Genomic DNA, 9,158 nt, shown 5'->3' on the forward strand with positions numbered 1-9,158 from the left:
AAAAACACAAACCAACTCTGATTCCTTGATCAGATGCTGCTGTTACATTTTCTGGATGTGAGTTAGTTTTACCTGAATTAATGAGATAAGCTGATCTTGGAGAGAATTTTAATTTACAGGGATGCAATTTGAGTGCTAGTTATCCAGTATGCTCAAATAGTGACTAAGTGCATCTACCTCAAGGCTTTGTGTTTATGTCCCTATCAAAAGGGATTTTAAGGTCTCAAATCTAAGAAGATAAATACCCTAGGAGTGAATGAAAGGAGAGCTCTGGATTTGCAGTTTGATCTTACACAGTGTTGATTAGTTGGTGTTTGTGGTAAGTCATAGATTTACCTCAGTTTTGTACCTCAGTTTTCATGTGCAGGGCCAGCTCAGCAACTCATGTACACCTACAATAATGAGCAACATGGAAAGTTGTGATATCTGGAGACAGTCTTTGAGCAAACTCGTGTGCACAGCCTAATTTTACTCTATGAAATGCAGTGACAGATTTACATTTTGTTTTAAGAATGTGCCTGGAAGTGAAACTGGTGAGCAGTACAGGTGAGCCGCGTTCACATTGCCAGTGAAATACGTATTTTGCTCAAACTCTGAGGCAGGCTTTTTCAGGGGAAGCACGAGGGGAAGGTGATGTGTTAAGGTGGAATGGAGCATATAACCTCAGTAACCTACCATGTATAAAGATATTGCAGTTCTCTCCAGAGTAACAGGTACAAATCCAATAAATTCAGTTAAAAATATTAAAAATCCTAATTTGGAATGAATGCTAAATTGCAAGTACAGTTAGGGTATTGGAAGAGATTGAACCTAACAGTTCTCACTGTTGCATTTTCTGATTTACATTCCCACTAGTAGAAGTGGGGGAGATGATTAAACTTAGAAGCAGACTTCCAAAAGAGTCACAGGCAAAGATTCTCCAGACTCCAATGATACACTTGTCTTGATACACTTGTCTTTTCCTTTTATAAACCATTTCCATGAATTCCTCTCATATTACTTAATTTACTGTAAGCATAACTAATATACTTTTCCTCACTATGAAGGGATTTGTGTAGATACACACAATGAATCAAGTTGCAATATGAATCAGTTCAGAATTTTGGAGGGATCACATGGCAGACTGTTTCAGAGAAGCATTTATATATTTACTGTGAGATCTAAAGCTGAATTCAGAAGGTGCTTTTCATGTTATAGATACGTATAGTAATCAACTATAACACCTGAGGAGAGGCAAAGAACCTAAAAGCAGCCCACAAAAAAAAGATGAAGAAAGAGTGGTTATTTCACTGTGTCTATAATTGCAGCTGTTTTTTAAACAGCTGTGAGCTCGTTTTTATTTAGTGCTTGCTTTTAAGTATGGTAATATTCTTATTAATAAAATGTCTCATTAGAACATTCAACAAAACACCTGTAAAATTAATTTACTGGAAGGATTTTTTACTACTCAATTTATCCCAGTAAAATTATAGCTATGGCTATTGAGATGTCTGAAAGTATGTATTTTTATTAATTAATTTTTATTAATTATGGTATTACACACATTAAAACCAGCCTCTTATGCCACAAATAATAAGTCAATTTGTTGTTATGTGCAGCAACGATGGCAGAAGGAGGAAGACAGGAAAATGAGTATCTGGACTTTTTTTCTGTTCATGTGAGCAATCAAATGTTGTGAAAGGTTACCAGATATCATTCCATCAAATAGGGGGTTGACTGGCTATGCTAGAGACTAGATGTATCTATAGATTATGACTAAGGACTGTATCATTCACTAAGTAACTTGTCTAAATTGATCTCCAGATTTTGGTGACTGTGAGTCATTTTCAAGATTTGAGGCTCAATGTGATTATATGAAGATTTATTACATGATTTTCCCCTTTTTTTGATGATATCACAATGAAAGACACTGCTAAGAGGGTGTAAATTATAAAGATGATTAAGCCACTTTAATACTAATCATTGAATGAAAGCTTGGTTTAAAATCTGACTTATTAAATGCCTGCATTTTAATAACATTGAATAATTTACATATATATATATATATATATATATTTTTTTTTTTTAAAAAAAGGAATTCTACTCTTCACTTTAGTGTTTCTTTGTGCAGTGTTTCCTTCAGAGCAATATGCCAATGGATTTTCCAGTGGAGGCTCCTCTGTAATGGCATTGCTTTTTGTTTGTGTTCTGAAGGTTTCTGTGTGATGGCACTGCACCCTATGGTGGTGCCCAATGCTGATGCTTCTCCAACAGACATCCTCTGCAGGGAGGATGCCTGGGTGCTGAGCTACCTACTGACACCAGTGTTATCTCTAGGCCACTTTTTCCTGCCTGTCAGGTGCAGAACAGAGACAGAAATCAGCACTTAATTCTTAGTAACCAGAGCTAGGAAACCTGGTGATGTCATAAGCAGCCTTAATTTTTCTGATCCTCAAAAATTGCAAGTTATGACTGAGATTCTCTTCTTGAGCTACTTTCAGTTTTCAACATAGTTTTATTTGCTTTGGGTTTCTACCAGGGGTAGAAAAAATGTTGGGAGAGGATTTTTCCTTTTTAAGGAGTTTTTTTTAATGTTCGTGCTTGTTGGCTCATAGAGAGCACATAATGTTTCTCTTCTTGAAGTGATTGAATTGTGATCAATATATCAGCTTTCAACAACGTTAATGTGGTACAACAGACTGAACTTCTGGATGTTGATTCATCCCTTATTTTCAAGAGGCTGTGTGGGAAGCTTGCTTGAAAAATAAAAGCCTCTGAAACTCCCTTGGAGGAGAGAGAAGTTGGAAGAAGTGCGGTCCTGGTTTTACTCCCTAATGAGATTTTATTGGCATACATGAGAGAGAACCTTTGGCCTGAAGGGTTGCATTAACAATAAGGAAGTCTTTTGTTCCACACTTCAGTAAGATAGGTGAAGCTGCATCACTTGAAAATAGTCAATTATAAATGTTCTGGCTATGTGACCAATATTTATTATTGTGATTTTCTTGTTCTTCTTGTGGCAAAACTTAATGGCAAAAGGCTGTAGTTGGAGCAAAATGGAAGGATGGAAATCAAGTATTTAGGGACACAGACCAACGGCTGTCAAGAATTTCTGTGGTTTGGACAAACACATCTGTAAAATTAAAAGAAAATAGCTGCGGGAGGTGTGTGTGTGTGGTAATAGGAGAGATGTCTTTCCACCACCGCGATTTTCTTTATGGTTGTGAAAGGCGGGACGTGCGCGCGCCCTCTAACGGTCGCTCGGCGACCGTTAGAGGTTCCCGGCCGTTGTCAGGCGATGGCCGCTCCCTGCCTCGCAGAGCGGGCTCCAGCGAGCTTCGGGACACGGAGGAAAGCTGTCACAGACTAAGCATAAGGTGGCTGAAATGAAAATAAAAACGCTCTTGTAGGCTGTGGATATAAGCTCTGGAGTGCTGCAGTGGGAGGCAGAATAGCAGTGCTGGTAGTGTCCAGCCTCCTCAGGGTATTCTGCATGGCTCTAATGGATAAAGATTTGGCTTGCATATTTCTGCAAGCAAAGATTGGTGATTTACAAACAACATTCAGTTGCAGTCAGATCAACCTAGTAGTCACTCCATGTGGATACGAATTTGGAAAGTGAAGAACAACGCTATATATTTAGCACTGATAAATTCAGACAACTCTTGTGAGAAATCCTCTGGAGAATCCCTTGCATTCAAGAAGAACTGATAGTCATATAAGTGCTTATTGCTATCAAATTGTTATCAAAGGGAGTTGCCAAAATCCTGTGTAACAGAAAATGAAGTTTCTCCGGTGTTTCTGTGGAAGCTATTTGCTTTCCCAGATGCTTGCCAACCTGGACTGCGGGACCTGTGGCAAAACTTTTGCTCTGTGCATGCAGATACATTACATGTATAAGTGCAATACTGCAATTAATCTATACATGGATAATGACTCATTATTGCAATTACAATGAGTTTGTCACAGTTCCTTTATGTGAATGTGTGAGCTTTATTTAGAACTGCTCCAGTGTTCAACATTCAAAAATTGTCAGCTGAAATGTCAGGACAGAAGAAAAGTGGCAGAGGCTATGCCAATCAATTCTCTGCTGGCATAACATATGTTAGTTGTGTTATGTGAACATCTTACATTGAAACTGCCTTTCCACCACTTGACTTCAAGTCATATTCATTGCAGTGAGAGCAGAATCTGGAAGCTTCAAGCTGTTCCTTACCATCCTTGCTTATTGACTGCAATGGGCATTAGTGCAGAAGATGTAGGAGCTATCATCTTGCTATCAGGAGATGGAATTGCTCAACTGAGGTAAGAAGTACCCCATCAGAGAAGGACTGCCCCTTCTCATTATGGATCAATGTATGTTGAAAGTATGACCAGGAAATTAGGTGTGTAAATGATATGTCTCTGACTTAAGGGATAAAACTCAGATTCAGGACCTGTACTTAAATACTGAAATAATACTGTAACACACGACCTTCACAGGTAAGATCTCCACACGAAAGATGGAGTAAAGTAGGCTGGGCATCCTTAATCCGATAAAAGCTGGTTAGAGTAATGAGAGAGATAAGAGAATTTTGTAGTGTAAGATTTGAGTGTAATGTGGAATGATGTGCCCAGGTATCTGAGAAGAACAACAGCAGAAGTATTAGACTTATATTTTCTATTCTCCTGTATTTGACAGATGACTTAAAGAAAAAATGGATGTGTAATGGTGAATTTAGCTAATCAGTAAACTGCCATTCTCCCTGAACAAATCAGTGGGGAAAAGTTTTTCTGCAGGTTTCCACTTTGGCTCCACAGTTGATATATGTAAAAGTATAAAAATATTGACTTTCTTCTTGAATTTGAACTTTTTGAGGAAAAAAAAAAGGGGGATTCTGCATCAGCAACTTGTGTTTTACAATGCAATGTAAATTGGCAAAGTGTGAGGCACAAAAAAATGCTTCACAACTTGCAGTTGTGGTGAGGATCGCTGGGCAGAAGGATAAAGCTGAGTTTCAAATTGGGTAAACCAGTGGTCCTCACCTATAAAGACTTTCCAAGTTGCCATGGAATCAGGATATTTTACATAGCAACTGTCTACCTCTATATAAATTTGCAGCACTAAGGAGAAAGTCATTTCTCCACTAATTGTTTTGGAGAAAGTCTGGCATTCATTCACTTGGAACAGGAGGGGCTACTTCTGCTTCATTGCAAAGATTAAAGTTGGTGATTAAGGTACCCAAGATAAAATAATTTTAGGTCCTCTAAGTAGTGATTCCATGGCAACAGCTCTTCTTTCCCTCCCCTCTGCAATCAGTCCAACTACTGCTCTACTCCCTTATTAGTACATGGTGTGTGTGCTGATCTGTTCTGGCATGATGGATCCATCTTTTATAACAAGCACTAGATAAGTGGGAAAATCCTATAATGGACTGGGTTTGACTGTCATAAATACTGTAACAAGGAAGAATGGACATCAGAGCACCTAAAGCAGAGCCAGTGTGATGGACCAGAGTGAAGAACTATAGGCAGATCTTGCCAATCAGCAGCAGCTAAGGTCAGGAAATACCCTATCAGGCCTTGAGGTTTCTCTGAAGGGTGAAGGTTTATGAATAAACATCGATCTCTGTGTTGCTTTCTTTTTCTGTGGTTTGCTCTTCTCTCACTCTTAAAGCATGGTGTTTAACCAGTAAGAGGAATTTTAGTAGTAATCACGATATTAGCACTACTGGGGGCTGGGGTATGCTATATCCATGCACCAGGCCTAAAAACATAGGAGAAAGGAAAAGTAATGTTTTGCAACTAAACCATTTTTGTGTCCATTGCATGCTTTCACCAGAATCTTGGTGATGCAGATGAAAAGACCTACTAAGGTTGCATAGCAAATTAATAGCAGAGCTAAAAATAGTATCTTACATTTATCAGGAGCCCCTCTTCTTCCTGATGTTAGCAGAAATATTGTCAAAGCTTAGTTTATTAAAGGGTAAATCCATGAAATTCATGTTATGGTCCACTTAAGCCTAGATTGATGCAATTTGGTGGTATCTATTTGATTCTTTCTGATTTTTAACACGTGTATAGAAGTGAGGCTTTACCTCAGTCAAGTGTGATCTACCCAAGTGTAGCTATTAGTCTCAGCTTCAATTCAATAATAAATTGTTGCATGCATTTTTGAAATTCCATTATAACTTCTTCATGAAATCCATTTGCAAGGTTCCTTTTGCACCTGCTTTTTCTTAGGTACTTTAGACATCCACATGTCTAAATTGTGATGATTCTCATTTTATATGAAGAAACAGAAAATTTTGGATTAAATACCTTGAAAAAAAATATTAGTTTGTGTATTTATGTTGTCAATGTTGCTATAATTCATATGAGAAATACATCTTCTAGAGTCTTCCTTTAAACTTAGGTTGGAAGGAATATGTGAGAGTGCTTTAAAGTTATGTTTTTATTGCACTCTAATATATATTTTGAAGTATAAGCCTAGGATTGCATTGATTACTGCAAAATTAAATCTGTGTTACTACTGGCTGTTAAGAGCACAAAAAGCAAAATGTTAAATGGCAGTTAATGGTACACTTAATGGCTGCAAAGATGTAAAATTACAAAATATTTGACTTTATATTTTTGGACAGTAAAGTATTAATACTTGATTTGTTTTAAGTTTTAATATTGTTAGAGGAAGCTACTCGTGGCTTATTTTGATGCTACTATCGACTAAAAGTTCTATTTTGCAATTTATGTGTAGTCATAGTACTTGACTTTATTCTTTTAAGCCTTTATATTAGAGAATTGTTCTAAACCAACCCATTATATGGTCTACCTCCTTAGCTAAGTAAGAAATGCAAGCCTCCTGAATAATAAAAAAAGGCTTTGTCTTCATTAGCAAGCTCTGTTGCTCATAAGGAGTCAGTCTGTAGGCAGCAGAAATTTGTGCTTGAAACTTAACTACAGCATTCTCATTTTGTTCTGGTTCTTATTGAGGTAGGAGGATTTTTTTGTCTCAAAGTAGTTCAATGACCATTAGTAGGTGCAGTGCATTAGATTGGGTACAACCCTATTTCAGTACTTTAAAACAAGAATCCTGTTTTCGTGTTCCTGGGCTGCTCTGTGACATGAACCAAAGTGTACTAAATGAGAATGATAGGGATTTCCTTGAAAAGTACACCCCTAATGTAAACTAAATCTGGTGATGTGTCCCATGCAGGTAACATGATGCTTCATCTGTTCCCATAGCCTTATTGTTATAGCTATTTAAAAATACTAAGACCGTTCCAAAAGGCAAATCTGACAGAGGACTTACATAGCTCACCTGAACGTGTATTCTTGTGACATTTGCTTAAATTTTACTTTAAGGAGAAATTCTATTCCATATTCTATATAAAATTGGTTAACGCCAGGTCATATTAATGATATTTATTTCCCCCAAAATGCCTATCTAAGAATATTTCTGGATAGCTTAATATCCATTGTGGAACAGACTAGCTTAAATTTAAATTTCATCCTGGAGTTCTTCTATATTTTATTCGTAAACCAGTCCTATTTTCTGGGCTTTCTCTTCCAAAACAATTTGGATAGCTGTCTGCATAGCTGTCTTTTAAGGGCTGTTTCCTTAGGTTCTGAGCTCTCATTGATTTTTAAGTGTGTGGACTCCATTACTCAGCAGTTTGGATTTAAGTATTTACTCCTACTGAGTCTACTATGAGATTTCAGTAGGCTTTTTTTATTACTGGTATGTCACAATATCACAGTGTAATATGGAAAAATGTGATGTTTATGCAGTAATACTTTTTGAACATTTTGAACAAAAGAGAACACTTTTGCAGAATTTTCTATGTATATCTTATACGTTTCTATACATGCAGAAAAAAAAAATCTAGGTTTGACCAAGTTTAAGTGATTCTGTGAATTTGTGCTTTTTAATTTAAGTCTTTTTAGGAAGAGTAAGGTGAAAATAGATTGTGGTATATAAATGGCATTAATTTCACCTTTATTCAGCCTTTCTAAGGGGAAAGAAAAAATCAGACTTGACCTATTACTTCTAATGTCTGCTATTAGGTTGTCATATTTCTGCCAGTGCAGATAGCATCTGAGTTTGGTAACCTGCATAGGACTCAGTGTTGTAAGTATGCCATTCTCATTATGTCTTTCCCAAACTGTGTTTTTCTTTATTTGGTAAAGACTGTTATGATATTGTCATCCCACTTCTGTACCCAACTCAATATCTTTGTGGTAGGACGATGTGGTAGGATAAGCTGACTGTGAAAAATCCCTTTCCCTGACTTTCTCTTGCACCTGTGTGAGGACAGTAGTGTTCTTAGGTTCCTCTGATCCTTCTGGTGTCACTTGACCTTTTCTGTCCCCCTTGGTTCCAAAGCCTGTCTGTAGAATTGGTCAGCTTCCCAAGACCCGTACAAAGCATGCAGCACAGGATTTCTGTGCTCAGGAGGAAGAAGATTATTGTGAGGAAAAGTAGGGAAGAAAGGATTTTCTCAAACTAAACAGTGCATTCATGGTAATGAATTTGGTAGTGCATTTGGTGACAGTTTGTTTCTAAACATCTCTTAAATCCGGGGTTGCTGTTTATTGATAGGCAAATTTCTAAAGTTAGTACCGAAAACGGTTTGCAAAGTTGAATCTTCCCATTCTGCATGGTATATTTTTTTCCCCTCAGCCCTGTGTATTGGCTTAGCTGTATGTGTGGTAATGTTTCTTTAGTTGCTAATTAAAGGATAAAAATACTGTACTACAATCTAATTGAGGTTCTCCCTTCATTCCAATTGTATTTGTATTGATCGCTCACACTTACTAAAGAATTTTTAAATAAATTTGTGGAATATAAATTCCACAGTTTATAATTTTGCAGTGCTAGAAAGCATTTCAAATTGTGAGCAAACCAAATTTAACCTCATTTAGTGCAGTATACAAATAGTCATAGAAATTAAGCGAATGGTGGGATAGCAGGATGTACAGGAAAGGAAAAAAGCAAAACCAAAAAGTAGTAGACTTGTTTATACTTACTACTGCATGATTTGGTTTAACTCAACAAGAAATGGCTGGTTTTCCTCTAAAATTACTTGGAACATGGTATATGGAACATGGCATGTAAGTGGTTAACTATCCTGTAAAGAGTCCCTTTGGGTCAAAGCTTTTATCTGCACTGAAGCTTCAAACTTTATTTCCACTGAAACAGC

This window comes from Anas platyrhynchos, chromosome 5, assembly GCF_047663525.1.
Source record: "Anas platyrhynchos isolate ZD024472 breed Pekin duck chromosome 5, IASCAAS_PekinDuck_T2T, whole genome shotgun sequence".
Classification (NCBI taxonomy): Eukaryota; Metazoa; Chordata; class Aves; order Anseriformes; family Anatidae; genus Anas; species Anas platyrhynchos.